At 43.0% G+C, this 27723-nt stretch overlaps 1 protein-coding gene and 1 long non-coding RNA gene across 2 annotated transcripts in view; one reads left to right on the top strand and one right to left on the bottom strand.

The window, feature by feature from the left end:
* Window positions 1–27723, bottom strand: part of LOC115468813 (transmembrane protein 263-like) — a 352513-nt gene that overhangs the window by 95760 nt on the left and 229030 nt on the right. The gene's annotated exons all lie outside the window — the stretch shown is intronic.
* On the top strand, window positions 6647–27302 carry LOC115468815. Its single transcript, XR_003941922.1, has 3 exons — window positions 6647–6805; window positions 7077–7170; window positions 27036–27302. It is a non-coding gene; the product is annotated as an uncharacterized LOC115468815 (long non-coding RNA).

Here is a 27723-nt window from a genome sequence, read left to right as displayed (position 1 = left end):
GATGCACTCAAAAATTCATTTTCCAATTTTTCTTACTTAAGTACACAAATGTGGAATGCACTACCAAAGAGTATGAAAGCGATTCATGACCATCAAAACTTCAGGCGATCATTAAAGACCTATCTGTTTTGCAAGGCCTACCCTATCGGCCCTACTTAAATACCTCAACTCTGCAATGCATCAATACCCTACATCGCCTTGGACATTATCTATTCCTTTATTTCCTTGTCCCTTTTTGTACCTGTTTCCTCTAACCTTACCTAACCCTTATTTTAAATTGTATTTGTTTATCATCTACCGGAATTGGCGATCGCCTTTACAATATTATGTAAGCCACATTGAGCCTGGGAAAATGTGGGATATAAATGTTACATATAAATAAATAAATTTTAAATCAGGGCAGTGGTGCCCAATAGAATTGGCATAATTTCTGTATCTTCCCCATATTCTTGTGTTCTGATTGCATTTGTTAGTCCTTGAAGATCCAAAGAAGATCTTCTCTTTCTCCACAAATAGTGCAGAATAGTCTCTTTACACTGACACTTCTATTAGTAGTGTTCTTGTGCTTTTTCTCCTTTAGCACAATGTCTGGTTTTCTTGCATCAAGCCTTTTATTTGCGGGAATAGAAATGTCCCAGGAATTTCAGAATTTCTTTGTTTTCTATAATTCTGTCCGAGTCATGATCCCAATGTTTTTCTGGTACAGCAGTGTTAGTGTTTACATACCGTCCCTTGGATGACATGTGCTCCCTTATTCTCCCTTTGTGTGTGCAATTTTTCTGACATCAGCACATCACACCCAGTTTAGTGTTGCAAAAGCCGCATGATGTTTTACCAGTTTTCTCTAAGCTGCCTGTGAACCTTTTGTCCACAACCCACAAACTTGTGCTGCAATTATTTATTTAGGAAGACTTGACATACTGCCAATAAAGCATAATGTGCCTCTACACAGTTTACAATAATAAAAATATCAAGGCACAATCGTAGGTTAGCGAGAAAAGGAGAGGAGGGGCAGCTTGTGAGGATAAAATGAGTGCAAGTTAACCAAAATTACCATGTTTTCACCAAGGACTTGAATTTTTTTATGATGGTTCTGTGCAGATTTCTAAGAGGAGGAGTTCCATAGATAGGATCCTAGGTAAGAAATGTTAGATTCATGGGTTGTGTATCAAATCTCATATTTATGTTTGAATTCACCCCTTTTTAACCATTCATGTGTCAGGTTTTGATGTGTGGCTACCCCGGAGGGTGCAGAAACCATGAAAAGAGATCTCTAAAAAATAGAAGAATGGTCAAAGATCTGGCAGTTAAAATTTAATTTTTTTAAATAATATTTTAACTCAGAAACATCAACAGAAAAAATATCATTTTTACGTTAATGTTTTAATGCTCAGTATTTTCTGCCTGCCATATACCACAAAATTTTTTTTCAATTGATTGGTATGAACATTTTGGTTTAATTCACTATACACTCACTGATGCTGAAAGTGGGAAGACACTCTGTTTGGAAATGAATACCACCTTAACCATCACCTGCGAGACTGCTACTCATCATAAGATACGTGAACTGTTACAAGAGATCCAGCATTTGAAAAAAAATGTTTTAGTACATGGCAGGCAGGAAGGGTGGTGCTGTGATGTGTAATAACAAATGTCTAGTTTGTTTATGAAAATCTTGTACCTTCAGTAAAAGGCACAATGTCACTAAAATACTGAGCACTAAAATATTAGCATAAAAAAGATATTTTTTGATTCAATTTTGATTTTCTGTTGAAGTTTGTGGGTTTAAATATTATTAAAAAAACAGAAATTCTCTTAAACCTAGGATATTTTGATAATTCAGTACTAATATATAGTTAAAAGTTAATGCCAAAAAGTGCAGAGTGATGCACTTGGGGTGCAGAAATCCAAGAGATGTACCAGATAGGAGGGGAGAGATTGGGGAGGAGAGGGACCTTGGGGTGATGATGTCTGAGGATCTCAAGGTGAGGAAACAATGTGACAAGGCAGTGGCCACGGCCAGAAGGATGCTAGGCTACATAGAGAGGGGTAGAACCAGCAGAAGAAAGGAGGTGTTGATGCCCCTGTACAAGTTGTTTGTGAGGCCCCAACTGTGTTCAGTTTTGGAGGCTGTATCTTGCTAAGGATGTAAAAAGATTTGAAGAGGTTCAAAGAAATGCCACAAAAATGGTATGGGGTTTGTATAGCAAGACGTATGAGGAGGAACTTGAGGACCTGAACAGGTATACCCTAGAGGAAAGGAGAAATGAGGGTGATATGATACGGACGTTCAAATATTTGAACGGTATTAATCCACAAACAAACCTTTTCTAGAGATGAGAAGGTGGTAGAACTAGAGGACATGAATTAAGGTTGAAAGGGGGGGGGGGGCCGACTGAGGAATAATGTCAGGAAGTATTTTTTCACTGAGAAGGTGGTAGATACCTGGAATGCCCTCCTGCGGGAGGTGGTGAAGATGAAAACAGTAATGGAATTCAAAAATGTGTGGGATAAACACAAAGAAATCCTGTTTGAAAGGAATGGATCCAAAGAAGCTTAGCGGAGATTAGGTGGTAATACCAGTAATTGGAAAACAAGGCCACTGCTGGGCAGACTTCTACGGTCTGTGCCCTGATCGTGGCTGAATAGATTTGGATGGGTTGGAGTGGAGCTTTTCAGGGGCTTCGATGACAACTTCTGAAGTTTTAGAAAAGGACCATGCCAGACAAACTTCTACTGTCTATGCTCTGAAAATGGTAAGGACAAATCAAGTATCACATCATACCTTATGTAATGACTTTATCTTGTTGGGGAGACTGGATAGACCATACAGGTCTTTATCTGCTGTCATCTACTATGTTACTATGCTTGTGGTTTCTGAAGTAACTCTGTATTTCCTGCCGTATACGAGCTTTAGCCAGTTTTTCCTTGATTGCTGGCCTAATTCTTAGCTTTGTCTTTTGTTTGGCAAATTCTATAGCTTCTTTTTGTCTATATGCTGCAGAGGCGTAGCCAGAAGATTTTTTTTTTTTGGGGGGGGGGCAAGCATTTCCTCTCAGTTCTCCCCCCCCCCCCCCCAATTATACCCTTTTCAGATGGGGATGCTCAAGTCCCATCAGCCGAAGACATTCTCCACTAGAGTCCGGAGATGTGCTGCCTGACGAGTAAGGCAGTAAGCACGCTGCTCCAGCCTCTGACGTCAGCACTTCTGCGCATGCTCAGTTCAATTGCATGAGCTGAGCATGTACAGTGGCTGGAGCACCCTGCTGACTTCCTGCTGCTCAGACAGCATGGCCAGGGGATCTGGTGACGAATCTCTTTGGCTGGCACGGTTTCAGCATCCTCACCAGAAACACATTTGGTGCCACAATTTTGGAGGGAGCCTGAGCACAAAGTGGGAGGCCCAGGCCCTTAGGGTCCCACCCCGTGGGTTCTAGGTTGGGTCTCACCTGGACAGTTCCCACTCACCAATCCCCGTCTGGAAAATTGTCACCTCTCCAGGGAGGACAATTCCCACCCTTAACAATCATGAAACATCACAGTCTGAAATTTATCTCCTTCCCTTTCTCCTTCCAGAAGATTTGGGGGAGGGGGGCAATGCCACCTCCCCCAAGCATTACCTTTAACATGCCACACCACACACACACAGAAAAAATCTAAATGAATAAAGAACATGAAATATATATATATATATATATATACATACATACACAAAATATGACCAACACATCCACGCCACACAGCAACACTTCTCATAAAAAGATACAGGGGGTATTTTACTAAGGCACGCTGGCGTTTTTAGCACATGCTAAAAATAGGCACGCGCTAAACGCTAAAGACGCCAATGTATTCCTATGGGCATCTTTAGCGTTTAGCGCGTGCCTATTTTTAGTGTGTGCTAAAACGCCAGCGCACCTTAGTAAAAGACCCCCACAATGAATTAAAAAAAACAACTGAATACCAACATAAGAAAAAAACTACAAAACCTGCATGCCAGTAAGAAATAGCCAGGGGGAAACAGTCCTGAGAGAGAACTGTCTACCTTAGGGAAAAGTCCTAGGAGAGAATTTTCCAGGTGGAAATTGGTAGATGGGAACTGTCTGGGTGGCAACTAGCCTGCTACAACCCTGTGACTATGCCACTGATGTACTGTGGACTCTTGCTCCCTCCTTTTGTTCGTTAGGACACTTGTAAAAGTTTAGGGATGGAGACTGACTCTGGCCTTTCTTTAATACTTCAGCACTTTGAGATTTGGGATCTGCTTTCTATTTACGTTTCCTTGCTGAGATACTTTGCTGAGGAGCAGAACTGGTGCTGAATTGACAGCTTAAAATATTTTAGGCTAAAAGAAAATTCTTCTTTCTGTGTCACTGTGTCCTTAAGATCATTTGCTATCTCTTGGTCACAAGCAAGATATTTATTTATTTATTTGTTGCATTTGTATCCCACATTTTCCCACCTATTTGCAGGCTTAAATTATTACGTAATGGCGATCGCCATTTCCGGAATGAGAAATACAAAGTGGTATTGCATTAAAGTTCATAAGTGACAGAGTAGATTAAACAGTCAAGTATAGAGAATTCATATTCAGAATGAGAAATAAGCGTCGGGGGAAATCCTCTGGACAGCCCTCTCGACGAGTGTTTTTTCCTCCTTTGCAACAAACAGATTGCTGCGTACACTATTGCTGTTTGGAATCCCAGCCAGGTCTTTTGGGACGCTGCAAGCTATGTCACTCCTTCCAGACATGAGTGGGTCAATTGCTGAGACTCCTTCTGGTGAAATGATATCATAAGCACCACCGTTAGGTGAAGTGCCGGCTGAGGAGATTTAATAACAATTTAATAACAATGATAGTTTTTTTTGTGATTTTATATCCCAATGCAGGTGTTCTGCTGAAACACAGTAGATGAGGGCAGATGATCCATCCAGTCTGCCCAACAAGAAAAACTCATAGCATATGGCATGATGCAATATTTCATATGCATATTTGATCTTGATTTATCCTTGCCATTTTCAGGGGACAGGATGTAGAAGTCTGCCTGGCACTGGCCATGCTCTCAATTACTGGAGCTGCCATCGAAGCTCCACTCCAGCCTATCCAGATCTGTCCAGCCATGATCAGGATTCAGATCGTAGAAGTCTGCATTGCACTGGCTTTATTTCCTAGTTACTACTAAGTTTGTTTGTTTGTTTCCATTTTTTCCAAACAGAATTCCTTTGTGTTTATCCCACACACTTTTGAATTCACTTTCATCTCCACCACCTCCTGTGGGAGGGCTTTCTAGGTAACTACTACCCTCTCCGTGAAAAAGTACTTTATGACATTATTTCTGAGTCGGCTCCCCTGCAACCCCAATTCATGGTCATATAGGGCTTTTATTCATTCATTTCTTGATTTTTATTAGCTTGTGAACTGCTTTGTGGTATTTTGTACTGAAGGCAGCATAGTAAGTCTGGAATAAACTTTTTTGTGGTTTAATACAAATATTTAAACATTTTTCTTTTGGTTTCTGCTCCTTTGTCTTCTTTGTTTGCAAAACTCTTTACCTCTTCCTTTTGCATGTAAACAGAGAATAGACATTCTGTGTTCATGCTTATGTTGCTTAACTTTCTTCAGGGCCGCCGAGAGACTGAGCTGGGCCCAGGGCAAGGCCGCACCCCCCCCTCCAGGATCACCGCCCCACCCCCCACCCCTCAGTCACTACTTCTGTCACCTCCCTCTCCTGCTCCTGGGCCGTCGGCGCCGCAGTTCACAGTCTCCACCTACCTACCCTCTGCTCCCTTCTGCCAGCCATCTGACCCCCCTTCATTTAAATTAAAAGAAAAAAAATCTCTAAAGCAGCAGGCGCAGCATCTTCTGTGCGAAAGCGGCAGATCACCTCGGACGGGTTTTCTCTCACTGTGTCCTGCCCTCGCGGAAATAGGAAGTTACATCAGAGGGCGGGGCACAGTGAGGGAAAGCCCGCCCGAGGCGATCTGCTGCTTTTGAAGAGAAGGCGCTGTGCTGCTGCTTTAGAGATTTTTTTTTTTTTAATGTAGAGGGTTGGACGACAGACAGAAGGGAGCTGAGGGTAGGCAGGTGGAGACAGGACTGCTGGGAGCAGGAGAGGGTGAGAGACTCCGGCGCCGGTCCCTCCTGCCCCCCCCCCCCCTCTCGGCGGCACTGGCTTTCTTCTATGTCAATTCCCACTTGGGGACAAGGTAGGTCTCTTTTAAGTCAACATGGCCCTCAAACAGAATGTTATCCTGTCTACTCATGGGGAATTCTGCACAAAAGGGAGTTTTGGCAGAATTCTCTTTTTATACAGAATGTGCCTGCATTGCATGAGAGGGAAGGAGACTGCAGCCTGACTTGTGTCAGAGCAGTGCCACTGTAACTGCGCAGGACCAGCAGGAAGTTGGATCTGCAATCATGCAGGAACCAGAGCAGCTAGACATTTGCAGCTGTGTGAGACTGTCAGGAGGAGGCTGGAACTGCAATCAGTATGGAAGCCAAAGGATCGGGGGAACTGAGTCTGCAGCATAACCAGGAAGAGGAGGCTGAAGGCTCTGGGCCAGGAATTGGGTGGAAGAGGGAGGGTGCTGGGATGCAGAAAAAATATGCCGAAAAAGTACAGAAAACATAGGAATCTCAATTCAGAAGAAGTGAATCCATTCTATTTTACCAATCAGGCCATCAGGATACAAAGAATTCAACCTGAAAATCCACTACTGTTCTTTTTTCAGGAGACAGCGACGGTATTCTTCTTCATTGTAAATATTCCTGATCTGTTGCAGCACTACACATTTAAGGGAAGCAAAGGTATGTGCTAATTCTGTGCATCTTTTCCCTCTGTTAAATCTGAGGTGATTTGTCTCTGCCCACGAAGATGTCTGATGGGAGAGTCATTTACAGCGTGTGACGTCACGGAAAAGTTTAAAAGCTGCCATGTTTGAATTTCATGCTTGCCCTTCATGTGTCCGTCGGCAGTCTGAACAGAGTGTAAGCTGTTAAGAAAAGTTTTGATGTGGTTGATTATGAAAGAATGGGTTCTTGCTTATATATTTTTGATATCTTTTTTGTCTTTTGGCAGAATACTAGACCGGAGGTTCTGATGCAGCAGTGGCAAAATGGAGGCCAACGTTGACCACGGTCTGAGTAACGAAGGAGCCCTAGAGAAGATTAAGGTCTTTGCAGTTAAGCTAAATACCTCCTTTATTTTTTCAACATCTGCAAAAGCTCAATTAAGTAGTGAGTTTATATTTTTTGATGTTTTGAAGCTAAGAACCCCAGGAGGTTTTTCCGATAATGAAGAAGCCCTAGCCCTTTTATCCGCCTTGTTAGTGGGAAAAGGTGCTTCTTGAGGTTTTTCCTCCTTACACACTGACGTATTTGCTCACTTTATCATCTGTTTCCAAATGTTTATACTTACAGGATTCTCCTTTATTGGAAACGGATTCCCTGATTTTTACTATAGTACCAGCCAGAATTGAGACATCCTGCTCATTATATTAAAAAAAAAAAAAAGTCCGTCTCACAGCCATTTTTGAACAGGGAAAACATAGGGATTTCCTGTTCAAAAATATGTGAGAAGGACATTCTTGCACCAAAAACATTCAAAATTAACAGCCGTTTTCCAAAATATGAACACTAAAAAAGCAGGCATCATTTGTACAAAAATGGCCACACAGGCATCCCTGCAGAGAAAAGAGGCAACTTAGTGGTCAGTGAAGTGGACTTTAAACAATGGGACCATGTTAATTCCATTATAAGTTATTGTGAGCCCTCCAGGAACAGATAAAAAAAATACCTATAGTACCTAAAGGTTCACCACTACAATAGCCATCCATTTGCTGGTGTCTTATAAATTCAGGTACAGTGAATATTTCTATGTTCCAGGAGGACTCACATATTTATATAGAAATAAAAGAGTTAAAGTCGGAGTTACACCTGGGTCCCGTTGTTCAAAGTCTACTGCACTGTCTCCTAGGCTATTCGTTACACTTGCTTGCTGCTCTATTAGGAATGGCCATAATACCGGAATCTGTCATAGAACCTGGCATCCACTGTCACTTTCACTTGTTGGGGGGTAGGAGGGGTCAGTAATCACTGGAAGATGGAGGGGTCATGCCTTCATCCCTCCAGTGGTCAGCTGCTCAATCAGGGCATCTTTTTGTACCCTGGACGTGATTGAACCAGGTCTAGATAAAAATGTCCTTTTTTTTTTTTTTGCCTTTGAACGTTTCTTCCCATTCCATTATTGCAGAAAGATGTTCTAATTTTGGGCTTGTCCTATCCTGCCCAAAACACGTGTCCCACACACCCTATACCATTTGGACAAACTGCAGTGCAAAACATCCAAATTATGCCTTTCAAAAACTGCAATTTGGATGTTTTTGGCACATGGTCTTTTTTGGCTCAAAAATGAGCATCAAAGTGACTAATTTGATTATATATCTAATAAATTAATAGGTGATAACCATCTGTGAGGTAGAGTGAAAGGTAAAGTGGGGGCACAAGTGAGGAACAAGAGGGAGCCAAAAGGCACAAGAGAAACAAATTATCTCACTTTGTCATTTGGGGTAAATGCACATTTCATATTTCCTGGCAGAGATTTAGTGGCCAGTTGCTCATGCACAGTGAGTGATAATCTCTCTCAGACACAACCTTTGAAGTCTAGACTCAGAATCTTCTAAGAAAGGGATGGAAGGCTTAGGCAGAAAAACAGAGAAGGTGCTTAGGGCATAGAAAGTTAGAGGGATGGTCTCAGTCACTACCTGTACTTCAAGGAGGCTGAAAAGAAAGAGGCAAGATAAAGAGAGAGACAGAGAGGGAATGCGTTATAAGGTTTGATAAAGTTCCAGCAGTCAGATTCTGTATGCAGTGTACATATATACTTTGTTATACAAGTGCAAGTAAATTTAATACGTGTTACCTAGGCAGTTAGGAAACACAGGTCCATATGTTGTATCTATTTTATAAAAGCAATATATGCACCAACCAGGCTTATTTTCGAAAGAGAAGGGCGCCCATCTTCCGACACAAATCGGGAGATGGGCGTCCTTCTCTCAGGGTCGCCCAAATCGGCATAATCGAAAGCCGATATTGGGCATCCTCAACTGTTTTCCGTTGCGGGGATGACCAAAGTTCACGGGGGCGTGTTGGAGGTGTAGTCAAGGCGGGACTGGGGAGTGCTTAACACATGGGCGTCCTCGGACGATAATGGAAAAAAGAAGGACCTCCCTTTACTCCCCCAGTTGTCGCCAACACCCTCTCACCCTTAAAAAAAAAAAAATTTTGCCAGCCTCTATGCCAGCCTCAAATGTCAAACCCAGCTCCCTGACCGCAGTATGCAGGTCCGTGGAGCAGTTTCAGTGGGTGTATGCACTTCAGCCAGGCGGACCCAGGCCCATACCCCTCCCTTACCTGTTACACTTGTGGTGGAAAATGGGAGCCCTTCAAAACCCACCCGAAACCCACTGTACCCACATGTAGGTGCCCCCCTTCACCCCTTAGGGCTATGGTAGTGATGTACAGTTGTGGGGAGTGGGGTTTGGGGGGGGGGGGTTGGGGGGCTCAGCACCCCAAGGTAAGGGAGCTATGCACCTGGGAGCAATTTCTGAAGTCCACTGCAGTGCCCCCTAGGGTGCCCGGTTGGTGTCCTGGCATGTCAGTGGGACCAGTGCACTACGAATGCTGGCTCCTCCCATGACCAAATGGCTTGGATTTGGTCGTTTCTGAGATGGGCGTCCTCGGTTTCCATTATCGCTGAAAACCAGGGATGACCATCTCAACATTTAGGTCGACCATCTCTAAGGTCGACCTAAATGTTGAGATTTGGGCATCCCTGACCGTATTATCGAAACAAAAGATGGACGCCCATCTTGTTTCGATAATACGGGTTTCCCCGCCCCTTCGCCGGGACATCCTTAGAGATGGTCGTCCCCGTTTGATTATGCCCCTCCACGTGTCCTTATAAAATTATTCCAGGGAAGGCAGCTGCAGACATTTTCAACTGTGTGCAAAAGTTTAGGCATCTTTAGTTCAATTATACATGTCAATTAATCCCTAAGTGAAAAGAAGTCAACATAACCTATGTGATACAAAGTTAAACATATTGTTCTGCAAATGTTAATAAATTATGCATTAATTATTTGCTGATTTTAACAGGTTGAAAATAAAGAGTGAATATGGCAGATGCAAAAGTCTGAAAACCCTCCCAGTTGATTACTACCACTCAGTAGCGTAGCCAGCGATTAATTTTTGGGTGGGCCTGGAGGTGGACTGGGTGGGCACAGACCTCTTTCCTCTCCACCGTCCACCCCATGCCCGCCGCCACCACATTTTGTGCCCACCCGCGACCGCCCCACCCGCGACAGCCCCCTGCACTGACCTGAAGCGCGTTCTCCCTCCAATCCAGCACCGGCGATCATAGCTAGCCCTCTACCACGTCCAGCGCGCGTCGTCGGAGCTTCTTCTCAGGCGTGTCCCGCCTACTCTGCAACTTCCTGCTGGACGTGGTAGAAGGCTGGCTATGATCGCCGGTGCTGCATTGGAGGGAGAACGCGCTTCAGGTCAGTGCAGGGGGCTGTCGTGGGCGGGGCGGGCCTGTAGCAAAAGTGGGTTGGCCTTGGCCCATCCAGGCCCACCCGTGGCTACGCCCCTGCTACCACTACTACTTTTTTTTTTTTTAAGTTGTTAATAAGGCCCAAAATAGTCAGCTAAAGACAACTCCATGGTTAAAAACAATACTCTAATCCTTCTAACCTCTCAGCTTGCAATCTTCGTTCTGTCTACTTTCAACAAACATGGACCCCTCTAAGCAGATGTCTGAGCATTTGAAAATGAAAATAGCTTGCTTTTACAAAGCAGGGGAAGGCTACAAACAAAACACTTAAGTTCCAACTACCAATTCCAACAGTTGGAAACATTTTGAAAACACAGACATCAAGACGAGATCTGAAAAGTCAATAAAAATCTGACAAAACTGGCCAGATCTGCAAAACAGAACCTACAGATCATTGCAGATGGCTTACTGAAAAGTTTGGCTGACGAAACAGTAGTTGTCCATAGTACAAGATTCGCTTGTTTAACAGTCTGCATGAAGTGTGGTCAGAAGGAAACCTTTTCTATTACTTTATTAAAAGTCATCACCTAAAATATGCAAAAGAAAACTTTAATAAACCTGAAACTTTCTGGAACAAAATACTTTGGACTGATGCCAAGTAAAAAATATACTTGAAGTAAAAAGCATGAAGCATTTGAAGAAAAGAACACCTTACCAATCATTAAGCATGGAGTTCATCTATTATGGATTGGGGTTCTGTGGCTGCCATTGGCACAGGAAGAAAGAATGGATTCAACTAAATACCATCATAGCGCTGAAAATGAAAAGAGGATGGGTATTTCAGCAAGAGAAGGATCTGAAACAGCTCTCCAAACCTACCAAGAAGCAGTGGCATAGCCACTGGTGGGCCCCGGCCCACCCAGTAGCAGCACACCTATGATGTGGCTGGCAGGGATACCCAAGCTCCACCACCTGAAAACTCCCAACAACTCTCCCTCCTGCGTACCTAATAAATAGCAGATCTTCACCGGCAGTGAGCAGCAATTGATACACACTGCTCGCACAGTCCCCACAGCCTACCCTCTGATGTATTCCTGCCTATTCAGAAACAGGAAGTTGAATCAGAGGGAAGGCTGTGGGGCCAATGCGAGCAGTATCAGTTGGTGCTCTCTGCCAGTGAAGGTCTGCTATTGAAAATGTATGCAGGGGGAGAGGGGCTGAGAAATTATATGGTATGCAGGTGACACCGAATCACCTGTAGATGGGGGTAGGGTTCTTCTGCCCACCTACCTTGGGCCTAGGTCCATCCAAAACTATGCCCCTGTCAAGAAGTACTTAGAGAAAATAAAGTTTTGAGGTTCAGGAATGGTCTCCCAGCCCGTTTACCTGTTTAAACTTCTCGTGCTCACCTTCAGAGCCTTTCTGATGGGCCTCCCTGGATATCTTTCGTCGCTTACCATACTCTACTCCCCTGCTCGTACCCTGTGCTCAATAAACAACCATCGGTCAGTACTTCCCAGCACACAAAAGGCCAATTTGGAAGCCACATGTTGACGTGCCCTTTTTTTGCTGCTCCTTTGCACTGGAACTCACTGCCAAAGACAGTCGTGGTGAACTATCCTTTGAAAAATGTAAAAAGCTTCTAAAAACTTGGCTTTTTATGTTGGCTTTTAGTCTTAAACAGGAATTTTCATCCTTCCTTTTTTTCAGGAGTACCCTTCTTACCCTCTTTCTGTTGCTCTCCCCCCACCCCCTCATGCTTATATTTAGGTAGTTCCTATGTCTTTGTACCCGTATGAATGGTGTCTCTATCCTTTTCTATATAAACATTGTATTTGATTGTATTTTGTGTTAACTACTTTGATCTGTTCAGTTAGCAAAGGCGGTATAGCAAATAACAATAAACAAAACTAAACTAACTAAAACAAATAGGAAGAAATATTTTTTCACACAGTTGATCTGTGGAGCTCGCTGCCAGAGGATGTGGTGGTAGTAGTTGGCGTGTCTGGGTTTTGGGGGGGGGGGGGGGGGTTGGACGGGTTCCTGGAGGAGGGTCGGTGGTCTGTTGTTGAGATGGTCATGGGGGAGGCCGATGCTTGCCCCGGGGTTGGTGGTGTGGAGTGTTGCTGCTGGTTGGGTTTCTACCAGATACTGGGCTGGATGGATCATTGGTCTGACCCAGTGTGGCTATTCTTGTGTTCATTATTGAAAATCTGTAGAGAGATCTCAACCATGTAGTGTATGCAGAGCATTCATAAGCTAGTAGAGTTCTGCAAAATAGGATGGGAAAAAATATAATGAGTGGGTCCAGGGCATTCCCAGAAATTACGCATGATTGTGTGCCATCAGTTGGGCGTGAGCATTTTACACAGCCTTTGGCAGATGTAAATGCTTGTGCCCAAAGTGATTCTATACTGACCTTTCCGCGCAGAGCACCCGTTACAGAATACTAGTTTAGGGGCCCTTTCACAAAGCAGCAGTAAGCCCACTGTGGGTCGGTTACTGCCGGATTAGCATGGGAGTCCTTACTGCCACCTCAATGGGTGGCAGTAAGTGCATCCTCCCCCCTCCTGCATGGCCACACGTAAGTGCAATCTTACTGCATGGCCGTTTCTTTTTTTGGTCTTTTTACCCACTGTGGTAAAAAGGGCCACCATCGCTAGTGCAGGGCCCGTTTTACTGCTGCTTAGTAAAAGGGCCTCTTGGTGCGCATCATTTCGGTGCCTATCTTTGGCACCATTTACAGAATTAAGCCCTACATATTAAGATTTGCAGAAATGTGTCATATTTAACTTTGTACCATATAAAGATTTAGTAGCTTTCCATTGAATTGTACAGTTCAACCATGTGCTCAAAGGCATGCATAAGTGCCCACCTAAGAGGGGTAGTTACTAATTATGCATTAAGGGAATAATACACAAATTTTTCCAAATAACATGCTTTAAATGGCAAAATTATGTGTTATTTTACCTTAACATATGTTATTTTATCACAACATGTTAGTTAATAATGAGATGCATAGCATGCCATCTATGCAAAGTACTTCATTAATATGCAAACTAGATAATGCAGCTTGCATTGAACTTCACAAACTACACTAGCACTTAAAGGGAAAATGATCAGAGGTACAAAGTGTCCATGGACTTTAGCACCTGCTTTATGGGTGGGTAAATAAATATGCATATCTTTCTAACTAACCCAAGGGCCATGAAACTACCTCCCCTGAATACAGCTAAAAATACACAATGGAACCCCACACATAACTTTAGACACACCAAGGGAGGGCACAGAGGCAAAGTTCAAATTAAATGGTCCTAAACAAAATATCAGAAAGGGTCCCCAGAGTATGGACCATCCACCTCAGAAGATATAGGAACAGCTACAAATGAGCCCCCAGTCCTTCCCTGGGGTCCCTTGCACTCTAGGGACTGCTTGGGTGGAATTTATGCCTCTGGGAAGTCTTGGTTTTGAAAGTTGCTCTCTAATAGGAAAGTAAGGTTCGCTGGAAGACACTACCACCGAGTCTGGATTGAGTTGGTTGATTTATATCTGTTCATCAAAAGGGAGTAATGTTCTACCATGGCCAAAGCACTCACCTACCAAGCCTGAACTAAAAAAGTAAATCAGTGGTATCACAACAAGAGGGTCAGATTAGGAGACCTGTCCAAGTCCAGAGATATAATAATGGCAAGGGTTCAATTTATGGTTTGGCAGTGGCATTAAATGAGTGTACAGCAACATGCAACCTGGATGCCGCCCTCTATCTGACCTGACAGAAAGCTTTCTACAACCTAATGGAGAAGTGCCACGTACAACTGGTACAGTCTGGAATTCATACCATAACCAAAACCAGATTTCTGTGGAAATCAGAGTCTCTTCCTCACCACATTCTCCATGACAATGTTTATTGCCTTTCTTCGGCAGGCAGAAAGCAGCAATCTGAGCCTCACTCCATTACTGAACTTGTCCACCTACAGCAGGGATGCACTGGTGACATTTTCAGATAGTAACTGCAGTAAGGCCAGCTTCCAGGAAGATCCTAATTAAAGGGCAAGGAGTCAAGCTGAAAGAGAAGAGACAACAGATAACATGACAGCAAGCCTAGCCCACTGACACGGATTGCTCGCACAAGTGTACGCAATACAGCTAAAACCTGACCACATGGGTGACCAATACTGGCAGCTAACATGGCCTTCCAGTCAGACATGATGCTGACAGAACAATCGGTTGTCAAGAGACATTCCCAGACCTGATGTCTGTCATGGTCCTGTATCTCTATGAGCACATGAATTGTCCCTGGGAACAACTGTTTTAGTACATTTCTATATCCACCTATAGTTATTAGGAACTTTTTTATATACATGCTGATTTATCATATTCATACATACACATGAAACTAAGAACATAAGAAAAGCCATGCTGAGTTAAACGTCCACTGAGCCCATCAAGTCCAGGTTACAAGTATGCAGCAGATCCCAAACAGTAGATCTATTCCTCAATCTCATTTTCAGGGATAACAATGGGTCTCCCAAGTCTGTCTAGTAATTTTTATGGGCTTTTTCCTCCAGGAACTTCCGCTATGTTAGTTGCCTTGATTGTGTCCTCTGGCAACAGATAGCACAGATTAATTACATGCTGCATAAAAAAACCCCAAAAAACTTCTACAATGTGTTTTCAATGTACTGGTTATTAGTTTCATGGTGTTCCTGCTCATTATTTTATAAGGGGTACCTTGTCTCAGGGAGTCTGTGTCTGATGGCCTTAAGGTGGACAGACAGGTTGAAAAGGTGATGGTAAAAGCCAGAGGGATGCCTGGGTACATAAGGAGAGGGATGACCAGCAGGAAACAAGAGGTGATAGTGCCCTTATATAAGTCTTTGGTGAGACCCCATTTGGAGTACTGTGTGCAATTCTGTAGACCGCATCTACAGAAAGATATAAACAGGATGGAGTTGGTCCAGAGGGCAGCTACAAAACTGGTAAAAGGTCTCTACCATAAAACGTATAGGAGCAGGCTTATAAATCTTAACATGTATACCCTGGAAGAGAGGTAGGAGACGTTTAAATACCTCAGTGGCATTAATGCACAGGAGGTGAGCCTTTTTCAAATGAAGGGAAACTCTGGAATGAGGGGGCATAGGATGAAGATAAGAGGAAACAAGCTTAGGAGGAATCTAAGGAAATACTCTTTCATGGAAAGGGTGGTGGAAGCGTGGAATGGCCTGCTGGTGAAGATCGTGGAGATGAATTAGAGAATGACACAGGGACAAAGTTTGTCTCTGTCCTCGCCCTGTGGGTTATGTCTCCGTCCTGTCCCTGCAGGTTCTGTCCCCAACCCATCCCCATGGACTCTGTCCTCATCTGCAGAAGCTTCGAACACATGATTTTATATTTAAATCTTTTTATTAAAGTAAAAAAAGGAAAAATATGCGGTGCAACTGTTGTTTATAAATCAAAAATAGAAAACAACAAGCAACTATAATAAACCCCCTTACCACCACCCTCTACCCTTCCCACCCCGACAACAGCTGACTTCTACGGCCTCAAGATATCCGAATCCACCCTGTTAAAATGCCCAGGGGTACAAAATACAACCTGTTCTGTATGCCCTAGCGGGTGAGAAATATGTCCAATGAAGCACTGCTATGATTTTTAAATCTGTGGATGAATAAATCATTAACAATCTCAGGATTCAGACTAGCTCTCCTATCTTCCACAGTCCTTCCTGCAATAGAAGATGTCTTCTTAGAAGATGTTCTGGTAGCAGGAATGTACAGGATCCCCCATGCAAATTTTGCAAGTTGTGGCCAGCCTATTTGCTTGTTTTTCCAAAAAAATCAAAATATTGTTATCTGCATCACTCAAACATAAATAACAGTCCAGTTTATTAACAGGCTTCAAAGTATTCATCAGCCTTTTCATATTTCGCCCCTTCACCTTTGAGTCTCACAATGCACTTTTGCACTTCCTTCCATCATAATATATCTAAAAAATACAAAACAAAGCATACACTCCTAGATTTTATACACTGAAGATGTGTGCCTACCTAAATTGGTTCACAATTGAATTAGTGCCGCTAATTGGGTGCAAATTAGAACTAATCGTCATTAATTTGGAATTAGGCGCACAGCTTGCTATGCACTATTCTATAATAATGTGCACCCAAATACTAAGAATGCAAATTCAAAAGGGGGCATGGCAATGAAAGGAGCATGAGCGGGTCAGGGGCGTTCCTAAAATTTGCGCAGCATTATAGAATACCAGGGATGTGCACCCAAATTCAGCGCCAAGGATTACACCTGGTCTGATCAGGTGTTAAGTCCAAATTTAGCACTCAATACTATTCTATAATGTGCGTTCATCTTTGACTGTCCATTTGCCGATTTTGTTCAGCGCCAATTTTTGAGCTCCATTTACTGAATCTCACCCAAATGTCTATCCCCCACCCCATTTTACTGCATTGGCTATTTTCTATTCTATTTGCATCTTTGCTTTCCTGACCACTTTTCCAGCATCTCTTATTTTTTCCAGATACTGTTGTCTATCTTCCTCTTTCTGCGATCGTTTATAGTTTTATGAATGTTCACCTTTTTCGCTACTTCTTTTGAAAACTACTGTAGTGTTTTCCTCTTATTTTGTTCATACTTTATAACAAAAAGGTTTGTTGCCATTATGATGTACAATATCTTGTTATTTATTCTATTATATTCATATTTGCATCCTTCGTCCTTCTCTCAAGGGAGATACTGTGAAGGTGGGAGAAAGCAGGTAAAACAAATAGGTAGGGTCACAAATATGAATGGAACCGACTTCCTATATCAGTCTACCACCCCCTCCTTCCCACCTCAGACTCTAATCCCCAAACAAGCATCACATAAACTTACAAAGACCAAACACGTTTTGTAAACCTCACACAAGCCTTGTGTAAACCCCAAAGAACCTCTGTGCAAAAGATCCAGTCAGACCCCAAGAAAAGTTCACAGAAAAATGTTCCATTGCGTTTATTCCCATGCTTTTGCCCTTCTTCTCTCATCTGTTGCTATGTTCCAGTAACGTACCCCCATTTTCCCCCTCCTTCTATCCTGTACTATCTCTCATTGTCCCTTGGGGGGGGGGGGGGGAGGGTGGAATCCTGCTCCCACCTGTGCTGCTGTCATTGTTCATCGTTTGCCATGCTATAAATCACCTTATTTTGTTTAATGTTTTTTTCTCCCTGTGCATATGCAGAGCTGTGCAAACTGATGATTCATAGGCCAATGAACAGAAGCAAATGCATTCGCTAGAGGCTGTTAACGCCATACTAGTGCCTGTGTTTGCTACCACCCCATGAGCAGAGCCTTCGAGAGCGTGAAACAACGCACTCACAGGCTCTGAACGCAACTAGCATGCAAATGCATGCAAAACAGGGATCTTAGCGCAAGTAGCAAGCATGCTCAGGCACAATCCTCTCACACTTCTACCCTATGATCAGAGAGAATAGTGTGCTTAAATTTGCATTCTATTATCTCTGATCATAGGGGTGGTAAAGCCCCGCGCTGTTCCAGTGATATTTTTAGAGCGCTGTTTGGAACAGTGCGGGGCTTTCGATCATCTGCCCATCAGAGAATAAAAACCTCTGAAGGTCCTACTCTTAGCTACAAGTACAGCTACAATCCTGAGGAATAAGTTCATATATATGCTACTTTATTACATCTTTACAACATATGAAACTTCTGTATATGTTTTATGCACAGAAAATATACGTTTGGAAATGAAGATCATATTTACTCTGCAGATTCTGTAGCAACTATTTTGACCTGCAGCTTGAATTAGCAAAAAGCAGGGGACGGATTGAGAAAGAAAGAGACATGAATAAGGATACAGAAAAAAAAAAAAAAGAAAATATCAGAGCGATAGGAACACAAGAACAGTGAAGGACAGAGGGAGAAGCTTGAAGAAAAAAAGCATCAGACTAGGAAGGCCTGAAAGATAGGGAAAGCTGAGATAAGAGAGTAAGAGATTGGGAGGGGGGAGAGAGAGACAAGGCACTGATCAAGAGTTACTGCTCCTGAAATGAATGTTTTTGTGGTAAATTTTTCTCAGGAAGAACTGCAAATATATGCACGATGTTAAATGCCAGAGGTCTAGATTCTACTTCCTTCAGTTTTTGCTGAACATGTTGGCATTGCTCTTTAAAGAGGTTATAAGACAGGGCACCGTGAAAATGCTAGACTGCTTCATTTCTGTCTGAGGGGAGATGTAGAAAGCCTTGCAGTAGAGCTGTAGCTCTGCTGTAAATTACCACACACACACAAAAAAATACTATGGCATACTATAATCATGGACCATGCAAATTACTGTTGCGTTAAAACAGTGGCAGTAATGCTCAGCTCATTTATAAATGTCACCTTTCCTGTCAATGCCTCAGCAGTGATTGGCTCAGGCACTCACAGAAAGTGTGAGATTTAAAAAGAACACAAAAACAGAACATACCAGCATCTCCCTCTCTCTCGAACTACAAACATGTGTAGAGACTTCCCCTCCCCTCTCTCCCCAACCAGAGCCCCCCGCCCACTAGTAAAAGATTTCCCTGGTAGTCTAGTGGCATACCCCCTCCATCCGCTCCCCCCCCCCCCCCCCGACCCAACCCCCTTACATCAAACTTTGCATTGCTAAACTGGGACAGACTGAAGGTCCATCAAGCCCAATATCCTGTTTCAAACAGCGGCCAATCCAGGTCAAAAGTACCTGGCAAGATCCCAAAACAGTAACAGATTTTATGCTGCTTATCCTAGAAATAAGGAGTGGATTTTCCCAAGTTTTTTTTTATTTGCAGAAAGGGGGGAGGGGTGGACCCCAGTCTTCCAAGGAAACCTTTTAATAGTGGGTTTGGTTGGTTAAGTCGGGTTTTCAGGGATGGAAAGGGCTGCTAGACCACCAGATGGGCCGCTGCAGGTACCTGGGGTAGAGTGGTTGGGTTTGGGAGAGAGAGAGGGTGCCAGTAGGTTTGCACTCCTTTCACCAACTCTTCTACGTTGCCTCAGACCCTGGCATACATTTTCCTATGGTAGTAGCACAGCTAAAGCTTTTTTTGTTGTAGTTGGATGCTGCAGGATTTCAATGTGGTGTGCGGTCAGGGTTTCCAAGCAAGATAACACTTGAGCTGCATTGCGCTATCCCATGGTACAACTATGTAAAACCCACAGTAACTATGTAGGAAGCTTTCTGCATCAGTCCCTGAGGCACAAAATGACATTCAATAGGGAACACCCCACCTTCACCAGATATGAGTAATGCATGTGGCCCATGATAAGCACACCTCTGGCAACACCTCAGACTTCTCTCACAATCTCCTGGGTAGACAGCATGCTTCCCAACACATAACCCATACAGTTCCAATCATGATAGATGGCTTCTCAAGATAATTCAGCTTACCACTGCATTCACCTGCTCCCTTCCCAGCTGTGTCACAGCCAGTCACTAAAACCACATTTACCCTCTGATTCTAAATGGCTAATTGGTAACAGGAATGAGAGTGGCCCAGCTCACTAATGGAAGCTGTCAAGCACAATGCAAAGCTGTCTCTGCGACTCGATACATCTGTGCTTGTGATATGCTCTGATTGCTAATAATGCAGACATCTTGTTAGGGTGGAAGATGCTATATGTTTGCAAATTATTATTAATACTTCACATGCACTACTTGTTTATCTCAAGCTAATTAGCAACTGAGAAAAGCAGCAGTTACTACTACAACAGACAATTTCAGCTAATAGATACATACATGGTGCTCAGTGTAAGAAACAAATAAGGTTATCAATAGAAATCAAACAAAATAAAACATGGAAAAGAAAATAAGATGATACCTTTTTTATTGGACATAACTTAATACATTTCTTGATTAGCTTTCGAAGGTTGCCCTTCTTCCTCAGATCGGAAATAAGCAAATGTGCTAGCTGCACTTATATACACTGTCAGCTAGCACATTTGCTTATTTCCGATCTGAGGAAGAAGGGCAACCTTCGAAAGCTAATCAAGAAATGTATTAAGTTATGTCCAATAAAAAAGGTATCATCTTATTTTCTTTTCCATGTTTTATTTTGTTTGATTTCTATTGATAACCTTAAGAGTGGACTAACATGGCTACCACACTCCTCTACTTAAGAAACAAATAAAAAATTTTCAAAGCATAAATAAAACACTGTTCTCCTGTAAATTCAGAGCTATGGACATTAAAGAACAGTGGTTTTCAACCCAGTCCTCAGGGACCACCTGGCCAGTTGGGTTTTCAGGATATCCACAAAGTATACACATGAGATGTATTAGTATGCCTCCAGTGCCCATGCTCGTTCCAATTGCAAAATGGCTGCTGAAGGTACTAAGTAGATAAATTTAAAGCAAACCAGTGAAAATATTTCTTCACTCAACATGTAATTAAACTCTGAAATTCATTGACAGAGAATGTGGTAAAAGCAGTTAGCTTGACAGGATTAAAAAAAACTAAGGCCTGGATGATTTCCTGTCTGGCGGAATGTGACAGATGGAAGCATGCTGGGCCTGCGCAAGCAACGAGAATGAATCACTGCAGGCACCGAGGACACCTGTACCGGCACTGAGGAGGGAAGGGGTTCAGAGACCGGAGTGCAGATGCTGGGATGCTGCGAGGAGAAAGAGGAAGAGAGCAGTATGACACTGCAGCTGGGTGGGCCTGAGCCAAGATTGAGTGGGCCTGTGCCCACCCAGGCTCACCCGTAGCTACGCCACTGGTTCAAGAGGAGTCAAATAGTGGGTCACTGGAAAATAAAACAATTTTGAGATTCCTACTCCTAAAACGGTTTTCCATTAGCTCAAACTGTGAGTGCAATAAACTGCTGTCTTTAACAGCTGAAACGGCTGCTGACTGTAAAGTAGTCATGTAGTCTCAACTTTAGGTGACCACTTCTCCAAGTCCAAAAGTCTACCTTTATGCTCGGACAGCTTGATAACTCCTTCTTGTGTAAATTTATAAAGCAGGCACGGTCCCTTGAACAGAGTGTTCAGTTCTAGTGACTACTTGCCAAATATCTCGCAAGGAAATCGATTTATCTTTAATAGTCCTGTCCTCTCTTGCCAAAACTGAGATCATCTAGACTGCAGCGGGCCTTGGCCCCAGTCGAAAGATCAGAGGTACAGGAAAGTTTTGCTACTGCATTGGGAGTATTGCCTCTACCAGGAATAGTTATCGTAGATTGAGGAAGCGGTGTACGATCTACAGAAGACAGTGAAGCAACATTAGGGGAAAAAGGACTCACAGTTACTGATGTCGACAGAGGAAGTACCATCACATGTTGATCCACAGGGCCACAGATAGATACAAACGACTTCTTTTCACTGAAGAACTGACTTTTCGTTTTCTTCCTCTATTGGTCATAACCTCTTGTTCCTTCGGGCTCCAAAGGGACGTTAAAGGGGTGTGACCTGCCCCTTTGGTCATGCACCCATGGGTTGCGTCCATGGGCTATGTTCCACAGCAGGACTCAGCTTTGAACAACGTGAAGACTCAGATGACGCCACCTCACGGGTGTTCATCATGGTGCTTGTCCCACTAGAAGAACCAGGGCCATTTGCACCTCAGCTTGCTAGCAAGTTCCCTGGAAAGCTTTAGTTCATATTTTAATTTATGGAAAAGAAATCTCTCCTCCCCACTTCTAAGGATGACAAAACTTTCCTCTTGTTTTTGAACTGTTCCCACTTTGCTCTTATCTTTAGACAGAGCTTGTCCAAGATCAGTTCTCGAGGGCTACAAGCAGACAAGGCTTTTTAGGATATAGCTAATGGATATGTATGAGAGAGATCTGCTACAATGGATGTAGAGGGCATGCAAATCTCTCTCATGCACATTCACCAGGGGTATCCTGAAAACCTGGCCTGTTTATAGACCTCAAAGACTGAACTTGGACAAGCTATTCCTTTTGGCCCTCCCCCTCCTTTCTACAGCCTTCAGGAGTATGAAGCACAAGAGGATGGAAGCAAGAGGCCAGACATCACCACAGAGATAGAATCAGAGACAGAACAAGCTGATAAACATATGCAGAGAAAAAACACAGACATCAGCAGAATAAGTAACAGAAAACAAATATGGAAATGAGCCTTGCAGCTCTGAAAGAAGATTTTCAGATACTGTCTGCTATAGCTCTTCACACTGACATGTTTTCTTCTGTCTGCAGTGCTGAATGGGGCTGGGGGATGAGGAGAAGGAAGAGAGTTACCAGAGAGCTCTCATTCAGATTTGGAAGCTGAGCTGGAGACTGGCAGAGGTCCACTAAGCTGTGCAGCTGCTAGAAGGCCTGGTACTGCCTGTAGCTTGTCCAAGAAAGAAGTGAGGGAGCAACTCATGGAGGGATCTGCAGGCACAGAAAAGCAAGCATCTAAACCAAGTGTGATTTCTTCTGGACATGAAACAGATAGGGAGCTGGTTAGCCATGGACTATATCCTCAGCTCTGAAGGACCAAGGAAAGAGTCAAAATACATTACATCAGAGACAGAGAAAAATCCCAAATCTATGAGACAGATAGGAAGGAGAAATGGAAAAATTAACATTATTGTTTATTTACTTATTCGTGACTCGATATATCGCCCTAACTGACAAACAGAGCAAAGCGGTTAACAAACACAAAACTAAATTAAAAACAGTAAAAAAAAGAACTACAATATAAAATAAGACATACAATCAACCAGAATATAGCAGTTTAGAAACTCATCACACTCTCATTCACGTTCTCTCCCAGGCAATACAATGCCCTCCCTATTCAATTACATGCCATCATTAACAAAAGCTTGCTGGAACAACCATGTCTCCGGCCCAGTCTTAAATCTAGTGATGTTAGTTTCACCGCACAAGACTAAAGGCATGGAGTTCCACATATGTGGAACCACAAAGAAAAAAGCACCATGATGAGTTGATTCTAATTTGGCAAAACAAGGCCCTGGTAACACCATACGATGGTCACTGAGTGATCGTAATACTCGTGGTGATGAATATGGAATAGTTAGTGATGACAGATAAGGAGTACCTTGACAGAATGCCCAAAATGCCAAAAGTAAAGCTTTAAACTGAATGCGAGAGAAAACTGGCAACTTTTGAGGAGGAGAGCATCAAGTCAGTTAAAACACGTATGCATGGTCATGCCAGTGTGTCTGGAAACAAAATCTGTGAGGAAGAACGAGAGAGGGGGACAGATGATAGTACAGTCAATGGCACACAAAAGGAAGCCAACTGAGCAGACTAGAGTCTTATGGTCCTCCTGGTTTCAGGGCCAGCTTAAGGGGTGAACCAGTGCAGCAACAACTCAGGGCGCCAAAAAGCCCTGCTTCACCCTTTGAAGCATTTTCACAGCTCCAGTTGGTCCACATTCTCTCCCTAAGCCTTCATCCAAACTCAGAGCATGTCAACACAAGTGGCCAACCTAGATGTCACTACCCCACCGTTTCCTCTGATATGTAGCCCTACAGGTCCTCTAGCATGAGAAGTTGGAAGCAGTAGGAGAGTGGAGTAATGGAAGGAACTGGCGTTATCTTTTTACTCCTCTTGATCTGTAACATGCCTGAAGGCATTTTCAAAACTCAGGAGTGTTCTTTCCTGTAGAATGATCTCTCCATGAACAAGATCAAAGCACAGGCATAGGCAGTGGAGCAGCAAGGATTAACAGCAGGGTCTGGAAGATAAGGTGGTGGTTAGAGTAGCAGCAAGCTGACAGACTAGAGGGCTGAAATGCTGGCCAAAACTTAATAGAAAAAGAAAAGCAGACCCACGTGGTGAAATAAAACAAAATGTATTCAGTGCAGATACATAAAATCAGCATGTAGTTTTCCTCTAACCACCTAACATGGCCATGTTTTGCCCTCTCAAGGGCATTTAGTAATTTGCATTTGTGAGCGGCCTGTGTGTCAGGCTCCAGCTGCTTGGTAAAGACAGATCTAGTATTATTATTATCAGATCTAATATTAAGTTTCAATTGACTGTTTTCAAGGTTACCTCATTTACTGTATTTAGTTTATTCTTGGTTATTTTGCTATTGTTATGCTGTAAACAATATTGTAAGTTTTATGTTAAACTGTAATCCCAATAAATAAGATCACTACTACTACTACTTATCATTTCTATAGCGCTACTAGACGTACGCAGTGCTGTACACTTGAACATGAAGAGACGACAGTCTCTGCCCGATAGAGCTTACAATCTAATTCACTGCTTGTGAGCTTTATTCTCTGTGCTGCACTGCGCTGCACTAACCAGACAGGGAAAACATTGGACTGTTCCTGCTGGTTTCATGATTAGCCCCTGATGCAGCCCTTGAGAGGGCGAAACATGGCCATGTTGGGCTGTTAGAGGAAAGTTATGTGCTGACTTTATGTATCTGTGCTAAATAAATTTTGTTTTATTTCACCACGTGTCAGCTTTTCTTTTCTGCTGTTCTGGACCTTGCAGACCTCTTGCCTGTGTGCTTTTTGGGACTAAAACTTAATTACATTACTAAGGGGTGGGGGGACTTGTGGAGGTCTGATGGGACTGGGAGATCCAAAAGCAAAAGTTGGCTCAGTGCACCACAATCCCTTGCGCCAGCGATGCCTGATCCAATGTCAGGTTCTATGCTTCTACAGTAGCTCGTCACTGATGTCCACACACGTGTGACCTGAGGTCCTTTTGTGAGCTGCTGGGGGGGGGGGGGGGGGGGCAAATGCAGGATTCCTGCTGTGAATTTAGAATTGATATTTTCAACCTCTGCAGGTGGCAAACAAATACATCTATGTTAGTTGAATGTTCTAATGCATGCTTATTAGGTGTATCATTAGTATTATGCTAACACTGTACTATATCTGTGGTATTTGAATTCCAGTGCTGTTAAATGTGTATATTTTTAATACTGTTTAATGGTAGTTCAATTATTAGGTTTCAATTTACTGTTTTCAAGTTTACCTCATTTATAAGAGATCCACCCACAGCTTTCTTAACCTACACTTCCCCAACTGCAAAGGAATAAAATACAAACTAACACAAGCGTCTAGCTTTTCTTATATAAGCACGCAAATGTGGAACTCCCTTCCAATAAACCTAAGAACGATCAAAGAACTGACCGATTTCCGCAAATCCCTGAAGACATACCTCTTTAGCAAAGCCTGCTACGAAAACCCTTAACGAACGACAACACAATACCTAACCAAAATGGCACAGAATGTATTTTCCAATAATGACTTGTTCAAACCTACCTGGATTCCTCTACCTCTATGTAATACCAATTGTTTTCTTTAACCTGACAAGGCGGTGGCCACAGCTAGAAGATTGCTAGGCTGTGTGACCAGCAGAAGAAAAGAGGTTTTAATACCCCTGTATTAAGACGTTGGTGAGGCCCCACCTGGAGTATTGTGTTCAGTTTTGGAGGCCGTATCTTGTGAAGGATGTTAAAAAAAATGGAAGCGGTGCAAAGAAAAGCTACGAGAATGGTATGGGATTTGCGTTACAAGACGTATGAGGAGAGACTTGTTGACCTGAACATGTATACCCTGGAGGAAAGGAGAAACAGGGATGATATGATACAGACGGTCAAATATTTGAAAGGTATGAATCCGCAAACAAACCTTTTCCGGAGAGGGGAAGGCGTAGAACTAGAGGACATGAAATGAGATTGAAGGGGGACAGACACAAGAAAAATGTCAGGAAGTATTTTTTCACGGAGAGTGGTGGATGCTTGGAATGCCCTCCCGCGGGAGGTGGTGGAGATGAAAACGGTAACGGAATTCAAACATGCGTGGGATAAACATAAAGGAATCCTGCTCAGAAGGGATCCCCAGAAGCTTAGCCGGTGGTGGGAGGCGGGGCTAGTGCTGGGCAGACTTATACGGTCTGTGCCCTGACAATGGCAGATACAAATCAAGGTAAGGCATACACAAAAAGTAGCACACGTGAAATTATCTTGTTGGGCAGACTGGATGGACCGTTTAGGTCTTTTTCTACCGTCATCTACTATGTAACTATACTATGTATTGTATTTATGTTTATTCTTGGTTATTTTACTATTGTTATGCTGTTAACAAAATTGTAAGTTTTATGTTAAACTGTACCTGCTGTACACTCCCTTGAGTGAATCTCTTCATAAATGCAGTTAATAAATCCCCAATAAATAGATAGATAGATAGATAAATAAATAAATAAAACTGGCTTCAAAGTTTCTTCTGCTTCCTCTCCAGCTATCAGGCAACCAGCTGTTTGCAAGAGATCCTTGTTATTTAAAAAAAAAAAAAAAATCAGCTTTATTTATTTATTTATTGCATTTGTATCCCACATTTTCCCACCTATTTGCAGGCTCAATGTGGCTTACAGAGTTCTGTTATGGTTTTGCCATTCCAGGATAATAGATATGATTAGTGATGTAAAAGTGTGTAGAGCCATGCAAACATGTCAGGAGAAGCCCAGATCTCATTAGCAGCAGAGAGCATTCACTTCTTTCATCTCTCCTTACTACCTTTCAGCACTGATACCGGAGGGACTGCAGGAAATCAGAAAAGAAAAGTGAAGAAAAACAACAGCGGCAACAGCATGACTGCAGGAAATAATAAAAGACAGAAGCATGGGATATTCAGAACAAGGATTCTCTTCATGTGAGGTTCAGCACACAGAAGCTCAGGCAGACATCAGAGCACAGACTGCTGTAGTGAGCTGTTTGGTGACATGGGAGAAACACTATACCCAAGCCAGCATCTGCAGAGAAACAACACTGTTTGTATTGTGACATCAGAAAATGCATGCATGTCCCTCAAATTATAAAATGAGATCCATGCCTAACACTGGCCCTACAAAGAGATAAAATACTCATCTGAGTTACGTGCACATGTAACATCTAGGGTTGCCAACATTTTAGCAGAGAAAAATTCAACACCTGCCCTATTTCATGCCCCACCCCAAGCCCTGTCCCAAGTCCCTTGCCCTGTTATATCCTTTCCCCACCCAACAAACATATTATTTTCATCTCATGGATGTTACAAGAAGAGGGGCAAATTCCACCCAAGCAGCCCCTGCACTGCATAGGGGGCCCAATTATATGTTCCTGTATCTTTGCTGTGATGTCCTCTGCTCTAGGGCCCTTAATTTGAACTTCTGCTATTCATAGAGGCCTATTACCTAACCATGGTACATTCTCAAGTACTTTCCTGTGGTATT

The sequence above is a fragment of the Microcaecilia unicolor genome, chromosome 4, assembly GCF_901765095.1.
Source record: "Microcaecilia unicolor chromosome 4, aMicUni1.1, whole genome shotgun sequence".
Lineage (NCBI taxonomy): Eukaryota > Metazoa > Chordata > Amphibia > Gymnophiona > Siphonopidae > Microcaecilia > Microcaecilia unicolor.
This window is presented reverse-complemented; position numbering and strand designations above follow the sequence as displayed.